The sequence below is a fragment of the Piliocolobus tephrosceles genome, chromosome 3 (genome assembly GCF_002776525.5).
Source record: "Piliocolobus tephrosceles isolate RC106 chromosome 3, ASM277652v3, whole genome shotgun sequence".
Lineage (NCBI taxonomy): Eukaryota > Metazoa > Chordata > Mammalia > Primates > Cercopithecidae > Piliocolobus > Piliocolobus tephrosceles.
The window spans coordinates 3,933,822-3,946,863 of NC_045436.1; the positions used below are offsets into that span (position 1 = coordinate 3,933,822).

Below are 13,042 nucleotides of genomic sequence, written 5' to 3' on the forward strand. Positions count from 1 at the left end.
AAAGCAATGGGATCAGATGAAGGGGTCATTAAAACACTAATGTTTGGTCATGCATAGCAGCATGGAAATGGGGCCAGCCGGGGTGTCAGGGGGCATCCCGGCTCAGTCCCTGGCTCCCTGTGTGATCAAGCCCCTCCTGACTCTGCTTCAGGAAAGGGCTGGGCTCCGAGGAGATGGTCTCCAGGCCTCCTTCATTCTCTGAGCGTCTGCGATTTTCAAGTCACAGTGATGTTTGCTGAGGGAGTGGGTTGCATCACCTGGGATGATGGTGTGTTTTGTTCTTTTGTGGGGACTGAGGTGGCAGCTGTCTTCTGAACCTCAGAAGCAGACTCCAGAGAGATATTGATTCTGACAGTACAGCAGTTACAGGGAGGCCTTGGTGCCTTGTGAGGTAAGACATCTGGGTGCTTGTGACGCCGCTGGTCAGGTCTTCAGTGTAACAGGTGATTTCATTGCTATGGACAGAGAGGCTCTGGGTTCAGACCATTCTTAAAAGGAACTGGAGATTAAGTCTGTAAAACTGAAAACCTACACAGACATTTTCAAATTGATTTTTACTTTTGATGATTACTAATAGTAAAAATGACTATCTCTGTTTATTTTTTTTACTTCTGAAGCCGATCAATTTGTTGGAAAATCAGATCAGTCAAAATCTAATTTTGATGTTATGCAAACACCCCCGGGATCGTGAAGCAGCTGGTGACTCTTATCCCCACTCTGCCCCAGCACCTCCTGCCAGCATTTTCTTCTGCGTTTGATCCTTTTGCTCTTGTCTTTTTCATATTTTTCCTTCAGTATGTTCCCATACTGTCTTTGCTCTTTTAAAATATGCATATTTCTATCGTTCTATTGAAAGAAACCGGAATATTTTACCCTAAAATACGCTTCTTTGGCATATTTCGAGATCGGTGTTCAGAGGGGCTGGAGAACACAGGAATAGCTCTCAGAAACCGTCCTTTGTGAGGCAGATTTGCATCTGTAGGGAAAATGTGCTCTAGGGGGGTAGACAGACCACGCAGACAGGCTCGGAGGCCCCCTTGTCTTCCTCATCTGGATCTAGGAAAGGTTAACTCATGGCAAAAAGAGGCTAAAGTCTGACACTGCTCAAGGTCTGATAGAGACTTTTACCCCATTCCCATCTGCTCCTCCTGAGGGCAGCTCCAGGGTTACAGCAGAGTTTTATCCACATAGCAAGACACCGTGTGCTCACCAGGCTGACCCGCCTTCACTCTCCCATAATCTTGTCGCCTCCTTCCCCGGGGAACCCCTAGCCTCTGTTCCTTCCATAGCCTGGAATGGAAGCTAGTCTAAAAACTTCAGCCATCTGACCCTTCTTTGAGTCTCATGTTTGTGGGACTACCGTGCCCATGTGCATGTGAATAAATTCACATTCTCTTCTGGCTGTTAAGCTGTCTATTGTCAGTTTGTTTTATGGACTCAAATTATCAAACCTTCAGAAGCTGGAGGGAAGAAAATTCGCTTCACCTGTACACTATCTATTCCAGATTTAACATCCATGAGTGAGGTGCCAAAGGGCCCGGGTATCTCAGTATCTTGGAGAATCATGAAGTTTGACAAGCTCCATCCCTGCTAGTGGGTGAACTCCAGTCCAGGAGGCAGCTCCCAGAGCCTTTCCCAACATGGCAGTGGTTCTGTCTGGTGTATTTCAGCCCATCCATCCTGCCTCCCCCAGGCTCACACTCACGGATGTTACGATCCCACAGCAAGCCCTCTCACCACATATCGCTCTGGAACACAGGGCAGCACAAGGCAATCCATTGCCTAAGTATGATAAGGCCTTTCTCTCTCTTCTTTCTGCCTCCTCCTTCCACAGCATAGCAGCCACAGTGCCTTCCCTACTCTGTACCTGATTATCTCTTTCTTCCTGCTCCTCCACAGCTAGCATCCTTAGAAAATTCAAGACCAGTCACTTCACTAGCTCTCAATGGTAATCGGAGTGTTCAAACTATAGAAGAACATATTATATAGTTCCCTATTCTTGTTTTTGTCGAGGCTATAATTTTCTTGTTCACTTGCTCAAGGTTTCTCCGCTTTCTCATTGTGGGAAAATGTAAATAACATAAAATTGACCATTTTAACCATTTTTAAGAATGTGAATACATTTTAAGCCATGAGGCCTTAAGTGTATTCACATTCTTGGGCTACCGTCTCCGCCATCCATCTCGAAAATTTTTTCACCTTCCAAAACTAATACTGTGTACCCATTAAACAAGAACTGGCCACCTCACCCTAGCTTCTGGCAACCACCATTCTACTTTCTGTCTCTATGAGTTTGACTTCTCCAGGTACTTCATTATGATTGGAATCATACAGGATTTGTCCTTCGGTGTCTGGCTTACTTCACCGTGCACGCTGTCCACAAAGTTCATCCATGTTGTAACATGTGCCAGGATTTCCTTCCTTCTTAAGGTTGAATAATGTTCTATGATATGTATGCACCACATTTTTTTGACCCGTTCATTTGTCCATGGATCCTTGAGTCGTTTCCACCTTTTGGCTGTTGTGAATAAGGTTGCTGTGAACATGGGTGTATAATCAAAGTCCTTACGAGTAAAATCGAATCTATGGGAGTGCTGACATTGCTCTAGGGAGTAACTACCATTGATTAATGTTTGCAAAAAGAAAATGTTGCAGAGCTCTCTAGTGGATGTTTTAAATTATTCTCTCCTTTGCCCCTTAAAGACATATGGTGCAATTCTAGAACATTAACAACTTCCAAGTTCCTTCATAGCTGGATATTTTCTTTAACCTCTTTATTCTTCTGTACACTCAGGTTAGTTTCTTGAAGCACTTGAAATGCTCCAGTTTACTTTGATGCTCAAAGATTTCTAGTATAAGCAGGAGTAGAAGAAATTAACTTAGCACCCAATCTAACATTTTATATAAAATACAAAAATAATCTGGGAGGCTGAGGCGGGTGGATCACAGGTCAGGAGATCAAGACCATCCTGGCTAAGATGGTGAAACCCCTTCTCTACTAAAATACAAAAAATTAGCTGGGTGTGGTGGCATGTGCCTATAATCCCAGCTGCTCATGAGGCTGAGGCAGGGGAATCGCTTGAACCCAAGAGGTGGACGTTGCAGTGAGCCAAGATCGCACCACTGCACTCCCATCCTGGAGACAGAGCAAGACTCCATTTCAAAAAAAAAAAAAAAAGGTTATTGTAACCACCTTGATGGGATCTTCTTGCCCACTGCACAGACAAAACCAATTCACTGAGACTATGGCATTGCAATAGTTTAATCGACACAAGACTGGCCACAGCACGGGGGAGATAGAGTTATTGCTCAGGTCAATCTCTGCCAAAATTTGGAGACTAGGTTTTTTCAAGGATAGTTTGGCAGGCCAGGGGGTCTCCTTGTGAGTGAGACCATGTAGCTGGTTGGTGGGTCCAAGTGGAGCCATTGGTGGTCAGAAGTGCAAAAACCTGAAAAGACATTTCAAAAGGCCAATCTTAGGTTCTAGTATACAACAGTGTTGATATCTGCAGAAATAATTGAGCGTGCTGCAAATCTTGTTTCCTTCAGGATAATGGCTGATAATCGTGCACATCCGTACCTTAACAGAATTCAGGTCCCTCATTCTCCTACCTTGTGGTCTTTTATTAGCTTTGCAAAGGCTGTGTAGGTTTGGCAAGGGCTGTCATGCCCAGGAAGGACTAAAGGCGGTTTGGAGGTTAAAGGCAAGGTGGGGATTGACTAGATACGTTCTCTTTCACTGCAATCATTTTCTCACTGTTACAGTTTTTGCAAAGGTGATTTCATTATGATGGCTTCTTGGGTTTAATTTCACAGATACAAATGTCCACTTACTTTTTTGTTTACTGACACAAAATAAAAAAGTATTACAATAAGCAGAATTAAAAAACAAAGAATATGCAGAATTAAAAAACAAAGAATAAGCAGAATCTTAAACTCATAACATTTTAGATCTGAAAGGAATCTTAGAGGCAGTCTGTCCTAACCCCTTTATTTTATAGTTGAAGAAACCCATACAGCTTAAGTGATTCCCTTTCTTTTATTCTATTTATTGATTCATTCATTTGATAGTTACTATCAGCTATGTATAATGCATCATGTTCAATACTATAAAACATACAAACATTTCTTATAGTTTGTCCTACTCTTAAAGAACCTGTTTTCTAGCAAGGCAGAAAACCTAGGCATTGGAATCCAACACATATGGAGTCACTCCTACGTTCAGGCCCATGTGCTAGGATGTTGAAGAGGACACCAACATGAAAGGAAGGCATCCCCACACTCCTGAGTGCACACCGCTATAAAGCAGCAAGACAAACACACACTGCACTGTTAGAAAGGGCCTGAGTGGGGCACTGGAAAGCATTTGGCCTCAGCAGGCAGAGGTGAGACCACTGAGTGGAGTGTGATCACATCCTGAAGCCATCAGGGTGAGACTGGGGGGGAGTCCGGAAGCAGCTGTGAGTGGAGGCGGTCTTAAAGATTTTCTCGTGGGCTCTCCCATTAGGCTGTAGAGATAGAACACACAGTTCTAATCCTGGTTAAACCTCTGGATTCTCACTGTGACATCCAAACAATACTGAGTCTGCCACACAGGGTTCTTGTGAGGGTAAGAGGAGGTAACGTCTGTAAGTGCTTCCGAGGCCCTGGAACATAGCGGAATTCCATAGATGGTAGCCACGGTGACTTCTCTACTGTGAAGAGCTTTGCAAGGCCAACCAAAGCAAATGGAATGGAATATACTTGATTCAATAGAAAATGGCTAGCCACAAAAGGATTTTTTACAAAAATGTGATATATTAATAAATACACTTAAAAATTACTCACACCTGTAATCCCAGCACTTTGGGAGGCTGAGATGGGTGGATCACTTGAGATCAGGAGTTCGAGACCAGCCTGGTCAACATAGCAAAACCCTATCTCTACTAAAAATACAAAAATTAGCTGAGCATGGTGGCACATGCCTGTAATCCCAGCTACTTGGGAGGCTGAGGCAGGAAAATTGCTTGAACCTGGGAGGCAGAGGTTGCAGTGAGCTGAGATCGCATCATTGCACTCCAGCCTGGGCGACCGAGTGAAACTGTGTCTCAAAAAAAAAAAGAAAAGAAAAAGAAAAAAACTAATCTGGCAGAATTGTGGAGGAGTGAGTGGAACGAAGGAAGGCAGGAGGTGGAATGAGTGTCAGGAGGAAACTGCAGTAACTCAGGTGGCAAGTGAGTGATGAGAGCCTCATTACATCCAATGGAGTAACAGTAACAATAAATTATGTAGACGTTCAGGACGTAAAATTGTCAGGCGGAGGAGGAGGACAGAAGCACAGATTGTGTGGAAGGAAGGGGAAAAAGCAAAGATGAACACTTAGCACCCAAGTGAGAGACTGAGAGGAACATGAAAAGATAAATTGGAGGTCGGGGGGTGATACCGATTTTAAACATTTTGAATCAGAGGCCAGCAGAGATACCCAATACGCAGGCCACAGCAGAGTTAGGTGCAACAGCGTGATGTCCCAGAAGCAGTAACTGGACTTCGTAACTATGAAATCACTAATGGATTTGAAAAAAATAGCAGAGGCGAACATGCAGACCAGATTAGAAATGATTTAGAATGCGTGAATGGTGAGGCATCGGAAGCAGTCTTTGAAAAACAAAAAAAATGTGGAAAAAATCAAGTAGGGTGGGAGAGAAAGGGAGCAATTGCGTTTTCTTTCTCTGTTTTAACATGGATGCACCTCATTCTGTTTTTCAGTTTAGAAGAAGGTGCAAACAGAGAGGGATCGATTGAGATGTTTTCCAGAAGGAGAAAATGCCTAGAGGCTCCAGGGGAGGTGCGAGGGATGAACATTAAAACCTAGTTGAAAAGTTTAACCTTGGAATGGAAGAAAAACACTTTTCCTCTAAGATAAAAGTAAAACAGAAAAGGGATGATAGAAAGCAAAGGTGATGATAGAAAGCAAAAAGAGAGAAGCTTAGGAAGTTCACTCAGCCCCGATGGCGTCACGAGGCATGATGACAGCAGCAGTTGCCTGCTGGCGTGTGTGCTGGGAAAGAGATACAGCTATGCACTGGCAATTCAGAAGGCGACAGGTGGGCCGAACACCTACTCTGCCCTGAATACAATGCTAAATATTTTCAGTTTATCTCATGCAGTTTGCAAACAATCATGAGAGGGTTTTCAGATGAGACAATGAGGACTCCAGAGCTTTCCCTGTGTTGCGTGTTCAGGGGAGGAGTTGAGTGACTCCCAGTCATGCGGGTTGAGGTAGAGACAGCAGGCTGCTGGGGCCACACCATGTGAAGCTAAGCCTGGAAGCACTGGCAGGATTTTAGTACATAGAGATGGGGAAGGAAATTCCCGAACATTGTGTGAGCAATTTAGAGTTGGCAAAAGGTAGGAAAACAAACTCCAGAAGAAAGAACACTATTTGTTTCATATGGTTGCTGTAACAAGTTACCATAAACTGGATGAAAAAGTAACAGAAATTTATTCTCACACATTTCTGGAGTCCATAAATCCAAAACCAAGATGGAGGTGGGGTTACACTCCCTCTGGAGGTCCTAGGAGAAATTTAATCTGTGTTTCTTCCAACTTTTGGTGGCTGCCAGCATGCCTTGGCTTGTGGCCCCATCACTCCAGTCTCTGCCTCCATCTCCACATGGCCTTCTCCTCTGTGTGTCTCTCTCCAATCCCCCTCTGCCCCTCTCTCCTAGGGACACATGTGATTGTATTTAGAGCCCATCCAGAAAATCCAGGATAATCACATTCTCCAAAGACCATGTTTTCAAATAAGGTAACATTCACAGATTGTGGGGATCTGTATATGGATGTATCTTTGGGAGCCATTACTAGCACAAGCACTTTACAGAGTATGATAAATGCAATGAAAACTCAGAATAAATAAATTGGGACAGGCAATATATTGAATGCCAGAAAGCAAAATAATAATAATAATAATATAGAATGTCAGGTTTCATACAGTTTATGCTTCTAATAATTATAATGAAAAGATATGAGTTCAATGTATACACACATATATATATGATGTGAGAATCCATGATAATTTAGTAAAAATCAAACAAGAAAAGCAACTTTTTCTATCCAACAACAACTGAAGGGGAAAGTTTTGACAAACAAAATTACAGATAAAAAAATTAGATAATTTGTTATTAAGAAGATCAGCAACCCCATCTTCTTAATAACTCTCCAGAAGATATGAAATTATTCTAATAATAACAATTACAAATAATGGAACACTAGTTTCCTATAGTAGGAGGGTGCTACCACCCCTCAGGTTCCAAAGTCTTGCTAGGTTATGCTTTGCTGCTTGAGACTATTGAATAACTTGTTTAACTTAGGTTGCAGTAGCTCATTTTGCTGAAATATCAAAAATAGCATATTTCAAATCACTTGCAAAGAAATCTTTTTAACATACCACAATATCTCCGGTCCATAAATCTGCAGGCTGCATGGTATGCATTTCCAGTGTCAAACCATTGAATAATAAAGGCCACGGTGTGGGATGCCCACAACTTGTGATTTTTCCTTTTCCTGAAGCCACACTGTGGTTCTTAATGAAGCAGTAGTTTTTCAACCCTTCAAACAACCAAATCTTTATAACAGCTTCAGACCTGTATAAAAGAGGGAAGTGTGTTTCTTCAAACACTGTAATTTCGCTTGCTCAAAGATTTCCTCCGTGCACAGAGCACCTTCTCTTCTACCCAGCCAATGTAGGGTTCTACTAACAGAAAGAAACGTGATATTATTTCCATCATCATTTGAACTGTGAGCGCCTGTGTAGGTGGGTGCCAGATCCTCACTCAACAGCCAAGTTTGTTATATGAGTTCATGGACCCTCTTTTACTTCTACCTACTAAATGCCTTTTCCGGCTTCTCCGCAGACGGCTGCCCAGGCTCTGCTTGTGCAACTCAAGTGTGCTGCAAAGCCAGCCTCACCTCTCAAGGCAGCCTATTCTGTCTTCACACAGGCTGGAGGGTCCTTCCGCTTCGGCCATTCTCTCGCTGACAGCTGGCAGATTCTTCCCTTTACTGGGCTGAAATCTGTTTCTCTGTAATTTCTGACCATTTGGTCTCAGTTATACCCTTTGGGGCAAACCAGACAAATTGCTTCACAGCCCAGCTTTTCAAATATTTGAAAAGGGTGATATTGTCCCTTCTTGCACTGAGTCTGTTCCAGGATAAATGATCAGACCTCTTCCGTCATCCTTTATGTCTCCTAAGTCCCAGTTCTCTCATTGTGCTGCTGTTCTTTTCTTGTTACAGATCTTCTAATTTCCCTTTTAGCATGACTTCCCCACATGGAATCCCATGTTCCAGACTGGCCTGAGCCGTGGATAGCAGAGCAGAACCAGACCAGGCCACAGGCCACGTTGTTCTCTTTTTCTTTATTGTTTTTTTCTTTTGAGACAGAGTCTTGCTCTGTCGCCCAGGCTGGAGTGCAGTCGTGCCATCTCGGCTCACTGCAAGCTCCGCCTCCCGGGTTGAAGCGATTCTCCTGCCTCAGTCTCCCGAGTAGCTGGGACTACAGGCGACCGCCACCACGCCCGGCTAATTTTTGTATTTTTAGTAGAGACGGGGTTTCACCGTGTTAGCCAGGATGGTCTCAATCTCCTGACCTCGTAATCTGCCCACCTCAGCCTCCCAAAGTGCTGGGATTACAGGGATGAACCACTGCACCTGGTCTATTGTATACTTTTCTTATTGCAGCCTAGAATACCCTAGCCTTTCTGCCACCCACCTCACATTTCCTTTCATGAGAGTTTCTAGCAAGGAATTTAACCCTCTCTGGACAGTCAGGGAACAAGGCACTATGCCTAAGTGCTTTCTCAGTCAGTCCATCGTTTTCCCCAATCGCCCAGGGGCTTGCTATGTTCACTGGTAACACATCGTATTTGCTTGTGAATACTTGTATTTACCAGCTTGTCATGTGGTTTACTAAGGGGCACAGTAACTTACAAGAGAAATGTTGAATGCTGTGGATTTTCTCGGAACTTTTAAATAGGGTGACAAGCTGAGAAAGTTGCCTGTTGGCACCTACACATCAAAACAGAAAGTTTAAAAATCATGCATTACTTACTTTATGGAAGCTTACATGAATAAGACCGAATTCTTATTTTCTAAAAAGATGTGCCCAAAGAGTGTCATGGAAAACGCAGTGGGTGTGTGTGAAGCACGATTTGGCTTTTTTTCATGCTACCTTTTTTCTCTACAGAGATGCCAAGGATATTTTAGAGGAATCTTAAAGAGCCAAGTGTTCAGGTTCATTTATGCATTGTTATATATTTTATTCTTGCCTAAACATTTTGAAGAGTAAAATGAGAGAGTATAAAAATAGTTAGTCCATTTATCATTTGAGTTTATATGTGTAGATAGTAGGCCTAAGGACATCATGAGAAAGAAACTGTGAAATGTTACGCTTCTGAACTGTCACTGACAATGGAGGTGACCTCAAAAAGTGAATGGAGTGTATGTGTATGGAAGTGATTGTGGTGACATTCGGCCTCTGAGCTGTAGCGGGCATCCCTAGACACTTCTGCACTCTGAGTTGAGCCTTCATTATGTTCTTGGCTTTGCCTAACATGCTTGTGTATCCAGCAGTGCGAGAAAACGAAAAGACAGCAGGTGCCCGGGGGTGCTAGGTCGTATTTCAGGGGCAGAAATGTGAAAGCACAAGAGTGGGCTTTTCCTTGCCTTCGGGCTCTGGAGTTCACATGAGAGGGTTTGCTAACTCTCCCATCCCCAACAAGCCGTCAGAGGGCTACGCAGACCACTTCCGTCTAGCTTACACCTTCACAGCTTTGAGGAAGCAGCCTGTGAGCTTGTGAGTATCTGGAGGTTCAGTTTTGCTAAATAGCACCTTCTTTTCTAGCAACGTTAATTAAACATTTTGAGTTTTTTTCTTCTTGTTGCTCTCCTTCCCAAGATAAGTCCAGGCAGGTGTGGAGGAGCTGATGCGTACATTGAGAACAGATGGTGGATTTGATGTATCAATTTATGTCTTGCCACCACTTTGGCTGCCCGACTTTCGGTAGGGAAATCAGCTGTATGACTGTAACTTGATCGCTAAAATCATTGCATAAAGTATGTAGTAAATTCTCCCAAGAACTGAAAGAGGATGATGCCAATACAATATGAGAACTATCTAAAGAAACTCCCTACTGTCTGAGCATTCCGGGAACACACTGACTCCATACAAGTCTGTGTGTTGGAAACCTCTTAGGAGTCAAGAACTAAAGGCAGTTGAGAGATCATTGTAGGAAAGGGGTCCTCTGCTGAGGAAACCACAGTCTAGATGATAGGTCACTGGTCGACTGCCTGCTCAGATCCAGTCCTGAAACCCACAAAGGCCAATTTGATGGAAATCATATTCTCACCTCCACTCAGCTCTACTGGGCCCTCACTGCCATTCTGAATTTCTTTTGTTCAGATCTTACTAATCCTTTATTTTTTGGAGCCTTTATTTTGAGCCCTTAACAAAAATAAAACTTTTTTATTAAAAAAAAATAGCACATGCTTATTTTAAAAATCAAGAAGTACAGAAATGCACAAAGAAGGATGCAAAATGTCACTCAAAGTCCCACTCACCCTGCTATAATCATCATGAATGCTAACTGATAAACGTTAACATTTGTATCAACAGAGATTTAAAGATTAATATTTGTGTCTATTAGAACATCCAGATAGAAATGATAGATGGGAGCAATTCACATATATAGGATCTATAAACACGCCTATTTAATTTTAAAGTTAGGTTTATTGAGTTATAATTTATGTACAATAAAATTCAACCATTTTAGATATATAGCTCTATGAGTTTTGACAAATACAGTCATGTAAGCTTCATCACAATCCAGATACAGAACATTACCCCCACCCTGTGAAGTTCCCTTTGGAAGGTACCTTGAACCTTCTTCCTCCCCCAGCTCCTGGTGAAAACTAATCTGTCTTCTGGCTCTGTGGTTTTGCTTTTTCCAGAAAGTCTCATGGATACCATCATACAGTAGGTGGACTTATGTGATTAATATCTTTCGCTTAGCAGAATGCTTTTGAGACTCCTCCACAATATTGTGTGTAATGATCATTTGTTCGTTAAAATTTTTTTTTTTACATATACGGTCTTGCTCTGTCATCCAGGCTGGCATACGGTGGCACAATCATAGCTCACTGCAGCCTTGAACTTCTGGGCTCCAGTGACCTCCCACCTCAGCCTGAGTAGCTGGGACTACAGGCACATGCCACCACACCCGGATAATTTAATTTGTTAATTTTTTGTTGTTGTTGAATACTGTTTCATTATACAAATGTACCACATTTTGTTGATGTATTCACCAAAGGACATTTGAGTTGTTTCTAATTTCAGCTATTATAAATAAAGCTGCTTTGAACATTTGTACACAGGACTTTGTGTGGATGTAGGTTTTCATTTCTCTTGGATAAAAATCTAGCAGTGGGATTGTGTTTAACGCCATAAGAAACTGGCAAATTGTTTCCCAAAGTGGCTGTACCATTTTGCATTCCCACAGCAGTGTTATGAGAATTCTAGTTTCACCTCATCCCCACCAGTATTGATACTGTCAGGTTTTGAAATAATGTAGTGGTACCTCATTGTAGTTTTAATTCACATTTTCCTAATGACTGAAGGATCTTTTTTCTGTGCTTTGTCCATAATATATATTCTTTTGTGGAAAAATCTATTCAAATCTCTATACCATTTTAAAAATTGAATTGAGTTTTTATTAATGCACTTAAAATTATTTTTATGGTTTAGATATAAGTTCTTCTCCTGATAAGTATTTTACAAAAATTTTTCCCTGTCTGTGGCTTGCCTTTCTCTTCTCTTAGCAGTATCTTCCACAATAGGGAAGCTTTTAATTTTGGAAAAGTTTAGTTTATCAATTTTTTTCTCTTATGGATTATACTTTTGATACTGCTTCTAATAAATATTTTTCTAATCTAAGGTCACGATGATTTTTTTCTGTATTTTCTTCTTTAAGTTTTATATTTTTAAGATGTGCCTGTATTTCTGTGATCAACTGGAGTTCATTTGTGTATAAGCTGAGATGTTTGATTTATAGATAACCACAAGCTCCAGAATTATTTGTTGAAAAAACTATCCTTTCTTGTCTTTGTCAACAATCAATTGGCATAGATGTGCGGGTCTGTTTTGTACTCTCTGTTCTGTTCTTTTGGCCTATGTTCATATCCTTTCAGCTGTACCACAGTATTTTATTATTGCAGTCTTATGGTAAGTCTCAAAATTGTGTAGTGTGGGTTCTCCATGTTGTTAGTCTTTTAAAAATTTGGACAATTCTAGTCTTCTACTTTTTCATATAAATTTTAGAATCAACTTGCTGATATTTACAAAAAGAATTCTGCTGGAGTTTTCCTTGGGATTACATTGAGTCTACAGATCAGTTTAGGAAGAATTGGCATCTTAACAATATTGAGTCTTCTGATCCATGAACATAGTACATCTTTCTACTTATACAGATCTTATTTAATTTCTTTTGTCAGTGTTTTATAGTATTCTGCATAAAAATCTTTACATATTTTGTTAGATTTTACTAAGAATTTTGTTTTCAATGTTGTTTTACATAATACTTTTTCAAATAAAGTTCCTATTATTCATTGCTAGTGTATAGAAATATAATGGACTTTTGTATATTGACCTTGTATATTGCAACCTTCTAGACCCACTCATTAGTTCCAGTAGTTTTTGGTAGATTCTTTGAGATTTTCTGTGCAGACAATCATATTATCTTTGAATACAACACCTTTTCCTTCTTTCCCAATCAATATGACTGTTTCTTTTTCATCAGTTTAATTTTCAAAAGACACCAAATGTAATTTTGCATTAATGCAAGGGAAAAGTGCTATTAAATAAACTAAAGAAAGAAAAGCAGGTAAATGTTACTTTATCAAGTGAAATATTAGTGTCTAAGAGATCACATTAAAATAATGAAAAAAAGATTTTGAAAATAAGGATTTATACTCAGTAAGTTTTTATACCTCTGTTTCAAATTTAGAT

The 13,042-nt window shown here is 41.1% G+C and overlaps 1 protein-coding gene across 2 annotated transcripts in view; it reads left to right on the forward strand.

Annotated features, from left to right (window-relative positions):
* The window catches only part of SORBS2 (sorbin and SH3 domain containing 2), a 378,235-nt gene that overhangs the window by 68,226 nt on the left and 296,967 nt on the right, over nt 1–13,042 (forward strand). Inside the window, exon 2 of one of the 2 annotated variants that reach the window (XM_023221003.3) lies at nt 618–699. The exons of the other annotated variant lie outside the window; for it this stretch is intronic. The gene's annotated coding sequence lies outside the window, so the exon portion shown is untranslated. The remainder of the gene's footprint in view (nt 1–617; nt 700–13,042) is intronic. 2 annotated transcript variants of the gene reach the window in all.